The sequence below is a fragment of the Arvicola amphibius genome, chromosome 14 (assembly GCF_903992535.2).
Source record: "Arvicola amphibius chromosome 14, mArvAmp1.2, whole genome shotgun sequence".
NCBI classification, from domain to species: domain Eukaryota; kingdom Metazoa; phylum Chordata; class Mammalia; order Rodentia; family Cricetidae; genus Arvicola; species Arvicola amphibius.
The window spans coordinates 29,837,534-29,856,748 of NC_052060.1; positions in this window are offsets into that span (position 1 = coordinate 29,837,534).

The window sequence follows — 19,215 nt, forward strand, 5'->3', positions numbered from 1 at the left end:
ATACTTTCTAGCGAGATCAGACACAACAACCAAGGAGTAAACAAACACATAGAGAATGCTAGCAGGTGGAGGTGAGTGTAATGAAGAAAGGACAGCTGGGATATTTTGGAGGCTGGGGAGACTGGGATTAGCAGAGCAGGGGATTCACTGCTAATTGCTATCCTCCTCAGCCCCATCTTTCGGTGATATTCTTCAATGATTACAACTTGCCTCAACAATATACAAAGTGGTCTCGTTACTAGTTATAGAGAGCAGGATGAGGTAGGTTAGGTTCCAGTTTCTGGCTGGTCATGTGATCTATGATTATGGAAAGTGGTACCAGTGAGCTCAGAAAATGCCATTCTGGGGATAACTTCAATGTACATCAAACATCCTGTTATCTCCGAACAGAAAAAAAAAATTGAAGAGGAACATTTACATAGAGGAGAAATCAACAATTATTTACATTTTAAAAAGCTTTATGTGCCTAAAAATTAATAATGATTTTAAAAAGTTCCAGTACTTTCTAGCAGCAAGGTCACAAGACTCTTCCGTGAGCTGTGAATGCTCGTGTGGAAGATCAGGGGGAACATCTCCCATCTCCCAATACTTCAGGATGTACAGCACCCAAGTCTTCAGTATTCTTCAGCTTAAGAACAAATTTTTTTCTATTTTTCTTTTTACTGTATTTATTAGGGGGAAGCCACTGCATGGATGTGGAAATCAGAGCATAACTGGCAGGATCCAGGTCTCTCCTATGAAGAGGATCCCAAGGATCAGGTCATATAGGTCACACGGCTTAGCAACAGGGGCCTTTACCTGCTGAGCCATCTCTCTAGCCCCTAAAATTTAAAATGTAAGCAGTAAATTCTATTTATTTTATTGATCTAAAATTTTGCAGCAAGTTTTCCTACAATGTTGTTGGGTGGGGAGTGTTCCCCAACACCAAGGAGTTGACAAGTACATTACCAATAATTGTTTCAAGAAACTGCAGTATAGATGGCCTGATACAGCTAAATGAACACAAAGCAGCACAGTCTGTCAGCCCCCTGCCTCACATGTTCTTGCCCCATCTTCTGTTTAAACAGGTGCGATTTATACTCATTATAATAAGCAAATGGAATAATGTGATAAGTCATGCCTTGCTGAATTTTAAATTCTCCGGTTAATGTATGAAATTAAGGTAAATTTATTCATTTTAGAAATGGTGCGATAGTTATTATGTGCCCATTTGACCCTTTAAATTAAACCAATTAAGTGTAACTATCTGCATTATTATTTCTGTGATGGATGGATGGATGATTGGATTTTATCAATTTCTTCCCTAACCGCCAGATCGTACATGTACCTATCCACTGCACACCATCCTTTCCGTCCTCTGTTGCACATTCTGTGGCCTTTCTCCCACGCTAATGGAAGCAATCTCTCTCGAAAACACCGATGGGAAAATTGTTGTCATCAACAGAGCAGTATTTCTACTTTGGTCAGTTTGCAAACCGTCTTCTTCCACCCGTTCCAGATGTTTAACCCATAAATGAATTGGGCTTACTCTGGTCATTTCCTTGAGAATTTATCCCTCAGTCTTTATAGGAAAGACTTTAGACAGTTGGGCTGGAAAGACGGCTCAGCAATTAAGAGCACCGGCAGCTCTTTCAGGGAACCTGTTTCAATTCCCAACACCCACATGGCAGCTCATAATTGTCTGTAACTCCAGTCCCAGGGGATCAGACACTCTCTTCTGGCCTCTGTGGGCAGTAAGATGTGCACATATATACAGCCATATATGCAAAAGAACATCCATATATGTAGTTTTTTTTCAAAAATAGAGGTATGAACCAATACAGCTAATAATTGTTCTAAATTTATTGTTTAAGGCTTTATATCTTAGAAATACAATCTTCTTTTGCCTGTTACTTTATTTTCAGATAAGGAATCCCATTCTTTGCTGATATCTTACCAAGTACCTACATGTTACTCTGATTGATAATGTCCCTTCAAAGACTCATAGAATTCCAGAAAATATAGATATTGGATCCCAAGAGTTATGTCAGAATATTCCATTTACTTTCCCTAATCCTTTGATTCCATCTGACCTTCTCTTTCAGCTGTCAATCTCTGTAAATCCCCCCTTTCACCCTTGTCCATACGTTCTTTCATACGCAGTCTTAGCCAACCTTCCTTTAAGTTTACCCGCCCCATGCAAGCAGCTTCTGTTAGGTCCTCAGCCCTCTATAATGTATTTGGAATAGCTCCCTGTGTTTAGGATAATCTCCCACCCTGAGTCTGCACTGTCTTCATTGTGAACCTCTGAAAGCCCCTTTCTGCTGGGAGCCTCGTGATGTTAATTTCCCTGCCAGACACATTCTCCAGGCCTCATTCCCAGGAATGCTGTCTTGGCCAAATCAAAGAGGCCAGCACTTGAAGAGAGCAATGCTGTTTTCATTTCTTCTAAAGCACCGTGTCCGACTCTCAAAATAATGTCTTCCATCAAAATAATAGTCCTTAACTGGATGTCAGAGCCTATGGCCCAAGCCAGGGCCCATTCTGCCAAGTCAGCTTCAATTGTTCCTTCCGGTAAATTTCTCTCCAAGTTTTCTAGAAGTTCTAGGGCTAAAAGCCCCCAGAAGGTGAATAGGAAAGAGAGATATTTCTTCTAATAAAAGAATGAGAAAAGCCAAAGCACATTCGTCCTGTGGGTCATCTTGTGCTAGCAGCAAAAGAGCTGACTATTCTTAAGATAGAGAAACGAAAAGATGGGCGATATAATAAAAAGCTCTGAGGCTTCCCTGGTCTTATCTCCCAATCGCTTTCATTTTCAGAGAGATTTTTAAAGGGAATTCACACAACAGTAGCAATCTGTCATCAGTTTGGGCCTCTGAAAACTCAAGTTATCCAGAGTTTCAGGTGACACTTCTTCATTAAGAGGAATCAAAACGGGTGAATTCGCCAGTCACTCTGCTCTGTGTACAATGAATGTGCTCTTTTCAGGTGATTTACTACACGTACACATAGTCAGACTGGCCTCAACCTAATTTTCATTCCATTTACATTCAGAAAGAGAAAGGTTTTCATATTTTCAGGGGTTGTCTAGAGTATTTTGTTTTTATGGAAACATTAGAGGGAGCAGCCAATTATGCAAGACTCCATGTAGTTTTGATTGCCTTAAAAATACAAACTGCTAAGGTTTTATAGGCCTGTACTAAAGAAAGAAAAATACTTACCCTCTAATTCCAGATATCTTGTAACTTATGAACCACTAGACTTAAAATCATTGAGTCTCCGGGGCAAGAAAGAATCTAACGTGGAAACAAGGAAATCAAGCTGATCGATAACGAAGAACAACCAAACAAACAAACACACAAAAAGGCCTGGCACGGCTGAAAAGACTTTTCTTTTTTACTTTTATAGTATTTGGCCTTCTTATTTATTTGATTTTGCTGTGTGGCTCGGTGGTCAGAATCTATCTTGTGGCTTTCTTAACCGAACTACAGTTAGGATACATTACTTACCAAGCAATGGTAGGACGCGATTTTTTAAAAAAAATTAAAGCAATTGTGTTGCTCGCCAGAACAAAAGTCACAAACTCAAATGCCTTCCAGAACCAAACGAATGGCCTGTTACCTTGTGCGACTCGGAGGTATCATTCAATCCTGCTACATTCCCCACCATGGTAGACAGGGGAATAATACATAAAGGAAGCCAGGAATGCCAGTGGCGGTATGCAAGCAAAGTCAGTGTGTACAGTGGCCCTGGACAAAATAATAAGAAACAGTGGGCCTCTCATCAAACTGGAGGGCACGAGACTCTGCCAACAGAGCAGATTCATGTCTGCACAGACATTTTGCACAGCTGCTCATATTGCTTGTGGTTTCACTTTCAGAGGAGATGAGGCAATATTTGTCTATGGATAGCTAAATTGTGTCTCCTGGGCTGGGTACATGGCTCAGTTGATATAGCTGATTTGTCTAATATGCAGGAGGCTCAGGGGTCAATCCCCAGTACCGCATCATAAACTGACCGGGCGTAGTGGTACAGGCCTGTGACCCCAACACTTCGGAAATGGAGGCAGGAAAATTAGAAGTTCCGGGTCCTTGATTCCACAATGAGTGTGACGTTAGCCTAGGCTACAGGAGAGTATGCTTCAAAAACACAAAATCAAAGCTATGCCTTGTGTATTATTAAAATTATCATATCTCACTATCATTTGTTTATAGCACTTTTCTCCTTTCTCAAATATTCAATTTTTAAATTGAGAATTTTTCAATCAAAAGATAGTAAAGTACTGGAGTCCATTCTCTACCCAAAGCAGCAGAATCATTACATTGTCTGTTATAATAGGAATGTATAATAGATCTCTGTTTCCACAGTAACATATCATTTTTAGGACCAAATGTACTGTTTATTTAGCAAAAGACATCCACTCCATCTCTGCATCTCCTCCTGTCTGTTCCTGCCATAAAACTGTTCTTTGAAATGCAATCAAGCTCGGTCCAGGAACAGGCGTTCTACAAGATGTCATGGCCCTTACCTACAAAAAGCTTAGAGTGTAGAGAAGTAACGAGTAGGTACGGCAGAGAACAATAGTAAAAAGTGCGAGTAATTGCTATACACAGTTGATTAAATATGTAGTGATAGCACAAAGAACCAGAAGCAATTTCAGGATAAGGAAAAGCATTGAAAATGGTCCTTAAAGCCAGTCATAACTACACGTGCCCGGAGCAGCAGCAGTAGGAGGCAGAGAAAGGAAGATCCCCAGAGCTCCCTGACCAGCCAGCTAAACTAAACTAAAATGGTGAGTTTCTGGTTCAGTTAACAGGATGGAGACTTCCTCCTCTGGTCTCCACAAGTGCAGGCGCACGCACGCACGCGCGCGTGCGCGCGCGCGCGCACACACACACACACACACACACACACACACACACACAGTCCTTAAAGATGGACCTAAACAAAGTAACGTGAGACAGAGAAATAAAAATGCAAAGGTAAGGAAGCTAGCATCCTTCTGAGTCCAGTGTCTACATCACACGCAGCCCATTAGAAGATTAGAAGACAAGGTGCCTAGGGTGTAAGGGAGGAGCCTTGCACTCGCTGGGTTGGCAACTCCTCCTCGGCCTCCTTTCCTTTTCCCACCTATCTCACCCTATCCCCATGTTTGAGAGGAGTTTTCCGTTTCTGTTCACATTCACATCCCTAAAATCAATGTAAGCCAACACTCAAACTTCATATAGTATTTTCTTTTTTTAAAATAATATTTTGGAAAATTTCATACATAAATACTGTATTTACATCATTTCCATCCATCTCCCCCAACAACTCCCAAGGGCCATAGTCCCATTCAAATTCATGTTGTCTTCTCCTATAATTATTACTAAATACACGGACACAAAGAAAAACCTGTTGAGTTTATTTACTGTTGCGTTCGTGTTTAAAGCTAATTGTAACTCTTTGTCTACAGAGGGGGCTTTGTGAGTTTCTCCCATCTACAATAGTGCATCAACTGATACTGTTATTGTTCACATCTGCCCTGTTAAGGGTTTCATATGTTTTAATTAACTGTGTGTATGTATGTGTCTGTGTATGAGTCTGTACTTGTGAATATAGATGTCTACAAAAGAGAGAGGAAGTTACAGATCCCTTGGAGTTGGAATTATAGGCCGCTTTGAACAGAGCCATGCAGGTGATAGGAATCCAAGATGGATTCACTGCATGAGCAGTATGTGCACTTAACTACGCACACACCATAGAATTTTATTCATTCCCGTGTCTCCTGATGTCATCTTCCTTCTAATGACTCCCAAACTCAGGTCTCTGATGCATATCCAGCACTTGAGGCTATGTGTACTCATTCAACTGGCATAACAAAACCAAAACAGACAATCTTAGCCTACTCAACCTTCACTAAGTGAACTCCATAGATCATGTCTTTCCTCCACCCTGAATCTTAAAAAAGCTATCTCATAGGAGAGCTCTAGGCCCTCACAATGGCTAAGTTTTCTTTTCTTCTGTTTCAATGAAAGGTAGCTTTCTGATTGCCTGCAGTTACCATCTCTAGATTCCCTGCTCATCATCCAGACTTTCTTAGAGACTCTCCCCATGGAAACCTAAGGGACTTCTTCCCATTCTCATGCCTTTTCTTATGTGTCCTTTTGCCACTGAGGTTGTTCTAGCCAGCCTGCCTAGTATATGATATGCTGCCTAATATTATATAAATATATATAAACATATTTATTATATATATATATTTTATATATATATTTATGTAATTATATATTTAATTATGTATATACTCAAATATACTGCCAAGTATTATATATATATATATATATATTTCCTCTTACTACCCCCTACCTCCTTTCTTCTTCCCTTAGCCTTAGCACTATCATACATTTGCTATGTAGTAATTTTGTTTAATCTCGACTCCTTCTGTTCCATAAGTTTCAGGACACAGAGATGTCTGTAGATTCTGCACTGCCAACTCCAGGGCAGTGTCTCCCAGGTAAAAGGAGCTTAATAAATTTTAAGTGACTGGATAGGTAAAGGAGAGGCTCAATTAGCTATTGGCAGTGAGACATCACAGAAAACACTGAAGACGGGTGAGTTGTACATCTGAGGTATACAGAGCATCAGGACCTCACCCAGTGTGTACATGAAAACTTTGGGGTGCAAAGATTCTTCTACCTTACAGGGACAATCTCTGAAAATCAAAATGTCAAAGAGATTCTGACAACCATGATAATTCCATCCCTGTTTACCCTGACATGATCTCAAGAGGTCAACTTGGTAGCGTGGACAAAGTAAAGATGCCAGATGGAAACACAGAGTCTGGTTCTCATAGTTTCAGGTTTAAAATGGAGGTATGCTTATGGATTATACAGACTAGTAATAATTATCAATTATATATAAAGGACACAGTAGAAAACAGGTGCTTATAAATGCTTAATCCTTTGGTTTCAATAATTAATTGAAAAGACAGAGCACAGCCAGTCTCCTAAACCAATCTGCCTATATTAGCATAATTTATCCACCCATACCCTTGCTAATGCTGTAAGTTAAAACTACTAACAAACACTGGAACATACTCAGGAGTAAAACGTGCCAACTGCATAGTTCATTTGCTACGGGTTGTTTATTCTCCTATGATCCAGGCTTTCAAATTCTGCCTTTAGTTTTGGATTATTCAATCAGCCTCTAGTTTGCTTCAGTTATCCTACCTCTAACAAAAAAAATTTAACTGAATTAAAAATTTATTCACTTCCCATTCTTGAATTCTGTACTGCTTCATTTAAAAAAAATGTGTCTGGTTCCATCAGTTAGGATGAAGGCTCTATGATGATAACAGTTGGGGTATTCACCAAGCTGATTACAGGGGATGGCCAGTTTGGGCATCCTCTTCACTATTGCTAGGAGTCTTAGCTTAGGTCAGCCTTGTGGATTCCGGGAAATTTCCCTAGCACCAGGTTTCTCCCTAATCCCATAGTGACTCTGTCTCTCTCAAGATTTCTCTTTTATTGCTCCTCCACTCCATCCCTCTCCTCCCTCCTGCTGGAACCAGATGCAGAGATCCACAATGAAGCACCAGGCCAAGCTCTGGGAATCCAATGAAGGAGAGGAAGGAGGGAATATTTGAGCAAGGGAGGTCAAAATCATGCTGGAGAAATCTATAGAGACAGTTGAACCAAGTTTGTGGAAACTCATGAATTCTATACCGACAGCTGTGGAGCCTCCATGGAACCGAACTAGGCCCTCCATTTGTGGGAGATGGTGGTGACTATTGGACTATCTGAAGGACCCCTGGCAATAGACCAAAATCTGTCCCTGGTGCATGAGCTAGCTTGTTGGAGCCCATTCCCTATGGTGGGGTGCCATATTCAGCCTTAATTCAGGGGGCAGTGGGAGGGGGGCTTGATCCTGCCCCAACATAATGTGCCAGACTTTGTGAGTCCCCATGGGAGCCTTTCCCTGTTGAAAGGAATGGGGGTGGCCTAGAGGGGAGTAGAGGGGAGCAAGAAGAAGAATGGGAGGGAGAACTGTGGTTGGAATGTAAAATAAAGAAAATATAAAATAATTATTTATGAGAGAAAATAAAAAAAAGAAAACTAAAAAAACTTTGAAATTAATTTTGAAACCAAAGACATTGAGATATATCATTTCCAATAACCCATAGTATTTTTTATTTTATTTTTATATTTTAAAGAGAACAACCTATCTCTTTTCATTATACATACCAATCCAAGTTCCCACACTCTCCCCTCCTCCCATTTCCTCCGCATAACCCCACACCCATCCCTATCCACTCCTCAGAGAGGGTAAGGCACATTGCTTTGGGGAAGGTCCAAGACCCTCCCTACTATTTGTAGGCAGAGCAAGGTATCCATCCAAAGAGAATAGATTCCCAACAGGTCAGCACAAGCATTAGGGCTAAATCCTGGTGCCTCTGTCAGTGGCTCCTCTGTCTTCCCCAGCCATGCAATTGTCAACCACACTCAGGGGGACTAGTTTGGACCTATGCTGGTTCCTTCCCTGTTTGGCTGGAGTTGGTGAGCTCCCATTAGCTCAGGTGGACTGTTTCTTTGGATGTACCCATCATGATCTTGCCCTGTAGTCAGAATGATGAATATCTTAAATATCACCATAGAACCTTCATCCAGAAACTGGTGGAAACAGAGGCAGAGACCAACATCAGAGCACTGGACTGAGCTCTCAAAGTCCAGTTGAAGAGTGGGAGGAATGAGAATATGAGCCCATAGTATTTCTATAATAGGCAAGATAGACAGACCACTTCAATGACTCTCAAATATTTTGATCTCAAGATCCCCATTCCAACTCTTCAGACACATTGAGGAGTCTTAAAATGACTTTGTTGATATGGGTTGTGACTTTACAGGTAAAAAAGAGACAAGAACAAGATTGTTCAAATACAAGAGTGAGGTAGTATTCAGGAAGTCCTTGATAGCCCATGAGTCAGGTACCCGATGCAAGCCTGCCCTTTAACCCTTCCACATTGTACCAAGGCTTCCAACACCAGCCCTCAGACCTGCACTAATACAACACATGGAAAAATAAAACCTCTCACCAGAACACACACCTTGGTAGACACAAGAAGCGAATGATTTTAGTTATCATCTAATATTAATGACTCATTTTATATAAGATCTAATTCTTTCATACTCTTCAAACAAACTAAAACACACATCAAGGCAATGTTTTATCCAGGATGAGAATGTGTAACATTGAGAATGATGAAGCTTTGTTTTGATTGGATTGTGCGGCCTGCTTCCTTCATTTATAAAATAAGAATGGGGTTTGCACAACCTAGTGCTTCAAAACAACCAGAATGCCAACAACCAAGGAAAACTACTGCAGAACTTCCTGCATGGCACGGTAATAACCTTCTCTGATTAAAGGAAGCTCACCCAGAGGAAATACAGTTATGGTAAATAGAGAGAAGCCTTTAGAGCTAAGGTTCCCCACAGATTATTTGAATGAATTAAAGCATTAATGTAACCTGACTTCATGAGAAAGGAGACCTGAATAAGTTAACTAGAGCAGGGCCCAATTATGAAACTTTATGAGAAGTAAGGTTTATATAAAGATATGGCATTGCTCAGGAACTCATTAAGTTCAAACGAGAGAAAATATGAGCCAGTGGCGGCTTTAATCAACAGAAGGCCTAACAAAAGGTCCACAGCAGTGGGTGAGTATTTTTCTATAGCTGATCAATGACATCAGAACTCTCTGACTTCCCATGGGTCTCTCTGTCACTATCAGCTCTTGTCTCTCTATTCTTCGGCTTATTACCTCTGAGTAGCAAGATCACTGCTGGGGTTTTCGGTATCACATCTTTCTCAAAGTAAGAACAGGGGGCATATATATATAATCTTACCAGGATGTCTCCTCTGGCACCCGTCTCTTTCAATAGAAAGTGAAACCTATTTTCCAGAAGCAGCTCACGAGACTTTCTTTCTATCCCAAGGTCTAAGGTCTAGAGTTGGTTTTCAGGGAGGTTGAGCAAGTGGCTTCCTTCCTCTGCAGCAGAGATAGTAATAGCTAGTTGGCCTCAGCCGGTCATTCAAGAGGATACAATGGGGAGACCACAAGCTGGTGGGAGGTAAGAGAGCTTGAAGCAACCATCTTCAACGATGGTTCCAGGCTCAGGAGAATGATTGCAATCCTGTACACATCATCAATGCCGCCTCTCTCCCACGGTCAGGCTGGAGGGCAGCCTGTCTAAGAGAGTCCTTCAGTGGGCATGGGAGCTGGTAGAAATGTTATGGTTTTGGTCCCTGTCCCTTTAAGAGACAAGCCACGTCCATTCCCTCCCCATCCACTGAGGCAGGCTGATCTTCAGCTTCCGGCCTGAGCTTGCTCTCTTTTCCATCTTCCTCTCGGAGAGGCAGCTTTGCTTCTGCCTCTCTCCCCACTTTTCTGCTTCCCCTTCTCTGTCTCTCTCTCTGTCTCTCTCTCTCTGTCTCTCTGTCTCTCTCTCTCTCTCTCTCTCTCTCTCTCTCTCTCTCTCTCTCCCCCTCCTCCTTCCCCCTTCATAACTCCCCTGAATAAATATTCAACCTCACCATGGCTCTGTCTTCTGCCAGCCCGCCATGTGTCTCCCTGCCTGGGACCAGCCACTGCTCAGGGACCGGCAGCCATCTCTGCCTGGGACTGGCTGCTTCCAGAGCCCACTGCCTGCCACCACATGGGCTGCCACCACTGCTCAGACCACAGCTCTAAGACCGGCAGCCTTCTCTGCCTGGGACTGGCTGCTCGCAGGGCCCACTGTCTGCCGCCACATGGCCTGCTACCACCATTTGGGACTTTATAGCATTTGCTGCTTGCCTACAGCTGCCGCCTGGGACTCCGTAGCATTTTTAAAAGAACACAACAAGAAACTCTCTGCAGAGCCAAGAAAGCTTTGTTATTTACATATTGTTGGTTAAGTATCTTGGTGAGTGGAGCATCTACAGTGTGTGAAGTCTTGGCAGTGGGTTATGGTAGAACACGGTTAGGACTGGGATTCAGGTCTGAGGAACCTGTAAGCCAGGGCTGGTTGAATCACCTATCAATTGTATAACCTTCAGGATAATTGTGTAATCTCTCTAGCATTTATTTTCCTCTCCTTTAAAATAGAGAATAAGAATAAATAATAATTAATTTATAGTATTTTACTAGCAGTATTCGTATTAGCTTCCTATTAATAACGATCTTACTCTTTTGTTTTAAGGAGAAATGTAGCCAGCAACATAAAGAATATGACCATATATTACAAATTAGCTGATCTTAATCATTCATGAGTCGAACTAATGTTAGAGAAAAAACTAACACATAAGTAGGCAAAAAAGAGTTAATAATGAATGGGGAACACTTCTGAGACTCTATAGCATCCTGGGCAGTGAATTCTCCCAGTTGGTTCGGTGTGCAATTAAGAAGGACTGATTAAGTGATGTTGCAGTGGCCTCCTAACACCTCCCAGTATCTCCTGGCAACCACGGCTTCCTTATCATTCATGTGAATTCTCCAAGTGCATGGGGATGTTTGGCAGGGGCACAGCAGGATGCTTTACTGAAGCAGCAGTGTGGCCATGACCATTGAGGCTGGACATATTTTCCCTGCTTCTAGTAATCTGCTCAGATTAATCCCACCATATTTTCCTACTTAAAATTTTCTGGAAAATTCTGGTACTGGCACCTCTGCCCTACCTTTTTCTTTTGGCCAAACCTTGATAAAGACAACTGTTTTGTCTTCTTGCCTTGATTTCCCGCTTCCTTTATCATCTACTATAGTGCTATGTTATTTGTGTTTTAGTAAATAAACCTTGCTGGGCAGTGGTGGCGCATACCTTTAATTCCAGCATTTGGGAGGCAGAGGTAGACAAATCTGTGAGTTCGAGGCCAGCCTGGTCTATAAGAGATAGTTCCAGGACAGGATCCAAAGCTACAGAGAAACCCTGTCTCAAAAAACAAACAAACCTTGCCTGAGGATAAGAGGGCAAAGCAGCCAGACCAGTCAGCCACATGGGCCAGGGAGTGGTGACACACACCTTTAATCCCAGGACTCAGGAGACAGAGGCAGAAGTATCTCTGTGAATTCAAGGCCTTCCTGGGCTACACAAGATTGAACCCGCCCAAAAGAGAAACAGAGCTCACACAAAAGTGATCCCAGCACTTGGGATCACATGACTTCAGTCCCAGCACTACTAGGGAGGTGGAGATAGGAACTGTGGCTGGGCAGAGAGAGGAAAATAAAGGGAAAGAGATAGGAACTCAGTGTGGTGTGGAGTTTGAGGATTCGTGGAGACACAATCTTGCCCCATTTTGATCTGAGACAGAGGCAAGAACCAGTGGCTGGCTGCTTTGCTTTTCTGATCTTCAGGTTGAACCCCAATGTCTGTCTCTGGGTTTTTATTTTTCATGCTACATTCTCCTCCTGATCCAATCAGCCCGTCAGTGCTGCAGTCGCCAAACAGCACATGATGAGTAGTTGGTGAACAGCGGGAATGTGTTCCTTGCCAGTCTGGAAGTCCAAGAACAGGGTGGCAACGTAATAGAACTCTAGTGATGGCAGAACAGTTCCATGGATGGCCACCTTTGTGCTCTAATGTCACATGGCAGAGGAAGCAGGGAGTTCTCTGGCTGCTTACATTAGACTCTCATCTCACTCACACGGATTTTATCCATACAGTTCCATCACCTCTCGGAAGCCTTGACTTCCAGAAGGCACCCTGATCCTGGAAGTTGGACCGTCCACCAGCGAATCTGGGGCAGTAAACATTCCCTTACTGGCACTACTCTTCCCGGGAAAAGTGATTCTTCAAAGAGGCACAAACCAACCCTCCCATGACCCACAGCTCACAGCGCACACTGCCCCTGCATAATTGCCCTAGCAACCCCAGGGCCAGGCATAGCTAGTTTCCAAAAGCAAACCCAAACCTGCTCGGAGTAACCAACCTAAGCCTGCCTGACTGCCTGGCCTTGCCTATTCCTTTGCATGTAGAGACAGAAACGCCTTTGGACAGAGTTCCCTCCTCCCATGTCTTCATGACCCACACTGTGGTCCCTAAGTGGCTCCTTTAGCTTGGGAACAGAGAAGAGTATAGAGCAGGTTTACTTCCTGACCTGCAAGACTCAGAGCAGCTCAGATTTTTCAATGAACACGTTATTTTTTATGGATGCAAAAAGGAGCATGTGGAGTTACTTTAGCCAGTGGAGTCCTCTCCTTAAACAAGCCGCTGTCTCTGCTCTAGGGTAAGGAAGCAGAGCCCTCCCACGTTCCTGCAGAAGGAAGGATACAAGAAAAACATCCCTACTCCTGTATGCCACAGGCAAGGCTAGGGTGGACTGTAGCCATTTTAGGAGTAGTAAACCGTGTTCTGGCACCCTGCGGGGGTATGCATGTATGCATGTGTAGAGGGTAAACAATGGGTGTTCACCTGACCCACGGCTTTCAGGGGCCCACGTGTGAGCCATGGGCACAGACTAGCCAGGCTCACTCACTCGTTTCCTCCATTCCACTGGGGTTTTCCCAGGCGCCAAAGAAGCCCACCAAATTCATGCATTCTTTTCTGTGACCTACTTTAACACATTTTCATCATGGTTTAAAAATAAAAATTTCATGCTGCCTTCCCCTTTTCAAATTCCTAGGAACCTAATAGTCTTCTGTGAGGTTTCGAAAATAATTGCGAGCCAGCCTGCACTACCTCCATCCTCTCCTTTTGTGCTCTGCAGCGATTTTGCTACTCTGGATATTCTGAGGCATATTGCTTCCCCGCGCTGTCTCTCCTCATTGACTATTATTACCGTAAGTATTCTTTCTGCTATTACCCTTTGTCACCAAGCCTGGCTCATAAGACCAGCCAAACCTGCCTTTCCCCGTAATTTTCTATTTGCTCTTTATCCTTGTTAAGAAGCCGGTCCACCTGTATTTCCTTTTGTCATCTTCTTTTCTTTTCCTTTAGATATACTTTCACTGTTTTTTTTTTCCTCAGATGTGACTCTCCCCCACCCACCCCCTTTACGAATAGCATCTATTTTTATGGATCTGTCTCTACAAACTTTGTCCTGCCTGGCTCCATTCTCCGGCACAGAAATTTTGCACAAACATCTTTTTATACTATGATCCATTTTTTATGTCTTTTGAAACATCACCCTGTCTCTCCTGATGTTTTTTATTAGAAATTACGAGAGCGTTAAGTCATTAAAATCTGTATCACTTACCTGTGTCGCTTTACTGCCACCCTGTCGGCGACCTTTGGAACGAAACCTTAATGGAAAAATTCCTCTTTCGTGCATAGGGTGAAAGAGAGAGGAGAGGAAAGTGACCAGAAGAGAAAACAGAGGGAGCGCAGAAGTAAACCACCAGGGTCTGCACAAGCATCGGTCAACCCACTCTTTCTCTGATGTAAATGGCCAACTGAAATTATACCGATGGGATCAGAAGGAAGAAAAGAAGAGAAAAAGGAGATAGAGGAAGGAGACAAAATAGCCCGTTCCCTTTCCCGCTTGACGTCATTTTCTTCCTATGTCATTTCTTAATTTATTGTCAGGCTTATTCATCTCTTCAGGGAATATTTAGTTTGTATGCCGTGTGCGGGGCAGAAAGCGGACTCACACCTCCTTTGCAAAGGCCTGGAACCACTGTTATCTACTGTCCGCTCTAATCCCCAGAATTACCTGTCACTAGAGAACTGGCCAGACAAGCTGACAAGCTACCCTTCCTTACCGGCTCAGGTGCTTTGTTCTGTAGAGCACTAGGAGTCTGTTCTACTGGATAGCTATCTCCGATGAACCAGACACGCCTCTCCAAAAAGTCGCAGAGTACTTCCCCTGGTAGGGACAGTGACTGGTTGATCTTCCCAACCAATGGGATTTCTAGATAACCTTAAAAACGAGTGACGAGAGGAACATAGAGTCTTGCAGAAAAGGCCAGGACAGAAATAGAGGTGACAAATGGTGACCTTAGCTCTTATTTTTTTTTTCCTTTCTGTTATCGCCCAGAAAGACTTAAAAATTATGATGGGATGTGTATTGATTAATTTTGCTTCTAAGTTATATTTCTTTGCATGGATCAAAACACAAAGGGATTTGCTCACACAGGTTTCCAGAACTGACTTGGCTTACATTTGAATCTTGTATGACTTTAGGGAAGTCACTTGCTTCCCTGAGGGACAGTGTTCCAAGACGGGGGAATAGGGATTGTAATGATACCAGCAGACCCTGAACACGTACTGCTTCATCTGCAAATACTGGAGGGAAGTAGGAAGCAATGGTCCAGCTCTTGCTGGACTTGCATGCTGCGGAGGTAATATGTCCTGTTACCAGGCAGCCTTGCTGGATTTGTCTGTTGTCTGGGCTGCGCGACTTGTCAATGTTTTTGATATCATCCCTGCTGCTAATCATCCTTTATGGAGCCACAAAACCCGAGCAAATCCTTTGGGTGACTTGGGGAACTATATCTAAAATTAAAGTCAAAGATCGAGATGGGCAGAAAAACCTCGTAGAGAGAATCCTTTACACAGCCATTATAGATTTCTGGCTGGGAACTACATGCAACACAATAGAAATATTTATTCCTGTGTTATTTCTGGAAGCCATGTGGATGTCAGGTTCAAGGCCAAAGAAACTACAATGGGGGCTCATTTGGAATAAGTGGATGGAGTTATGCCCAGATCTAGGGAGGGGTCCTTCAGGGGGAGGAGTCTTGATTCCTTTGCTCTCGCGCCCCCTGGTGGAGAATAGAATCAGAGCACACAGGTGAAATCCCTTATGGGACTCTCCTAGCATAAATCTGACAGATCAGTAGTTTGGATTAGATTATTTTCTGTTGCTAAAAACACAATACACAGACTGGGTAAGGTATACAAAGAAAAATGTTTATTTTGGATCATTGTGGTGTAACAACCAATATAAACATAAACACAATGCAGATTAAATTTTATTGACTGGTTTACAGTATTAAGAACAATGGAAGAACAGGCTACAATTTTAAAAGGGCTACACTGAAAACAAGCTGACATTTTGCGGTGGGAAATGGCTCTTTCCTAAGCATCTACCCACTATAATCTTGTGATTCCTCAGCATTTTCCATGCATAGACACCTCTGTCACACAGCCTGTATGTTTGGGAAGGAATTGAATTAGTCTGGCCTAGGAACTGAATATATATATTAGGCCAGACTAATTCATATAATTCACAGATATATATATCTGTGGTGGTGTGAATAAGAATAACATCCATACATTCATATATTTAAATACTTAAGGAGTGGTACTATTTGAAAGGATTAGGAGGTGTGGTCTTGTTGGAAGAAGCCTAAGCCATACCCAGTGGCTCTCTCTCTTTCTCTTCCTGTTGCCTATGGATCTGGATATAGAGTCCTCAGCTCTTTCTCCAGCACCGTGTCTGTCTGTAGGTCACCATGCTCCCTGCATGATGAGACTGGACTAAACCTCTCCAGCTGTAAACCAGTGCCATGATCATGGTGTCTCTTCACAGCAACAGAACGCTGACAAAGACAATATCTTAAGCTTAATGCCAATCCACCTAATCCTCCTTGAAGGTTTTGCTCATATATTTGCCTGTGTGTGTGTGTGTGTGTGTGTGTGTGTGTGTGTGTGTGTGTGTGCATGTAGGTAAGAAGAGGCCAGGGGTTAACATGGGCTCATCTTCCTCAATCACTATCAACACATTATATGTTGTTGTAGACTATCTCCTTGAACCCAGAGTTCACCAATCTGCCTAGCTCCAGGAATTTCTTATCTCTTCCTCCTACATGCACAGTGAAATTGTGGGCAGACCAGCACGCAAGCCTAGTATTTACAGGTTTCTGGAGATATAAGCTCTGGTATTCATGGCAAACAATTTATTCCCTGACCATCTCCCCAGCCCAGTAAGCCTACATCTTACCAATATATAATGTTGCCCCAACCAGAACACTGGAGCACAGGATCACACTCAGTAGAGACTTCTAGAAAAGAGCATCCTCATGTTCTTTCTTTTGTATGTTGGGCTAACGGGGGTCTGAGCAACTGCTTCAAACATTTTACAGAAGGTGACCTGGGGATTGTATAAACATGAGAATCAGAGTATAGAAAATCCCAAAGGAACAAACCTACAGAAAAACTAAGCAGTGCTTGGACCGTCTGGCTATGCAAGCCAATGAATAGACCCTCAGATGTCACATTTTCTTTCTTTCTTTTTTCTCTTTCTTTCTTTCTTTCCGTCTTTCTTTCATTTTCTTTTCTTTTCCTTTTCAGAGCAGAAAGAGACATAAGGGGGAAAGGAAGCTTGGCTTTGTTGACAGTGGTGATGACGTTACACATGTGTGAGCCTCACCAAACTGCCTGTGTTTGGGATATGGCTCAGCAAGGATATTCAATGTATCTTAAGTCTGAAGCAGAAATCAGCCTGACAGTGATTCTCATATTGTTTTTCAAGAATTTTATTTCCTTCATTTCGTGTGTGTGTGTGTGTGTGTGTGTGTGTGTGTGTGTGTGTGTGTGTGTGTGGTCACGTTTTCTTAACCATCTTAACAAACAAAGAACAGCTATGGAAGGGAGATCCAGCTCCTGGTTCCTTATTCGTGTAAAATATCTGATGTTGGCGATCCTTCTCCAAAGTAAACCTGCCTTTATTAAAGTCAACTCATACACCAAGTCAACATTTGTGTGTGTGAGCCACACAGAAGCAAGTTCTTAAATCTGAGGAGAGAGAGGAGAGAGAGCGAGAGAGCGAGCGAGCGAGCGAGCGTGAGAGAGATTTCCAAAAAACTAAAAATAGTAGAGCATATTGAATTAGAAATGAAAGGTGCAGATGTTAAAGCAGGCTCAGGGGCATCAATTCTAAGGTAATTTAGGGGAAGGAAATGACAGACACTCTCAACCTCTGGCATAGTCAGTTGTTTGATTCCGTCTTAATGAAAATAGCACACATTCTCTCTCCTCTTCTGCAGTATAGTCAATGGATTTTTCTCGTCCTCTTCGTGCCCCTCTTTTTACTTTTTGCATAGATTTTGTATTTTTGTTTTTAATAAAGGTGGAAGTGGTTTTTTTAGAATTGCTATTGCAACAGCAGGGCTTGAACTTCAGGTCAGCTGAAAGGAAGAGTGTGTGCCGTCTCCATGGAAACCGTAGCAGTATAATGTCAGGTACTAAGATACATCAAGAATGAAGGTATAAAATCCCTGCATCATTTTAATAAACACGTCCTACTTCCCGTTATTTAACTGTAGTCTGCGTACATAGGCTCCATCTCTTAATAGTCACTCTTCATCAATTTCCTTTGACCGTGGCTAACCTTTCTTAGTTGGACTTGATTATGCCGCTAAGTAAATAAAGATGAAAAGAATGCCCTTCATTAAAGTATTATAAATGCCTTATTATTCTGAAATCTCATTAGACATATATATGCCTTAATTAGAAAACAATACAGCAGGGACTCACTCATAGCGGTTAACTTAAACCCACAGAGACCAGCAGATCAATTAAGAATCAAGGCTTGCATTTTGCTCACAATTCCTTCTCTTACACTACAGGCTCCCTGTGTTCTTTGTGGTAGGGGAAACAAATGAAGTAAAATGAATTGTTTTTACCCCAACCCCTAGTTACTAGTACCTTAAGTGAATGTTCAATCAGAAGTATATTGGTGGGAGGAAGAAGAATGCCCCATCTACTCTTGGTTATTCAGGCATCTATGGATGCACTCAAATGCTTGACAACTCCTTACAGATAGCAGCAGGGAGAGCTGAGGGGCAAAACTGTGTAGCAAATGTCTGCCAATATTAAACCTTCCTTGTCGTTGCTCTTGGCACTTCCCCTCAGCCAATGGGTCTCTTCTGCTCTCTTGCGATCTTCTTTCTATACATCCCCTTGTATCGAGAAGGCAGGATGAGGGAGAGAGGGAAGGAGCAGGGAAACAAAGAAGGGGGAAAGGAGCCAAGCATGATAGCACCTAGAACCCCAGCATTTAGGAGGCAGAGACCAGAGATCTCCGCAAGGGCAAAGACAGTCTAGTCTGCATGGTGTGTTATAGGCCAGACACATTAATATATAGAGAGATCTTGCACGCACACACACACACATGGGCTTGTCATCAAGTCACCAATAATTGTACAGTAAGCAAAAGGCTCAGAAGCACAACCCCACCAGCGGGAGGAAACAGTTGTAAATGAAAAGTCTGATAAATAAAGCCACCTCTTACAGAGAACCTTGTAGAGGGCTTAGAACTTGAGAGATTGTGGAGAAACTAG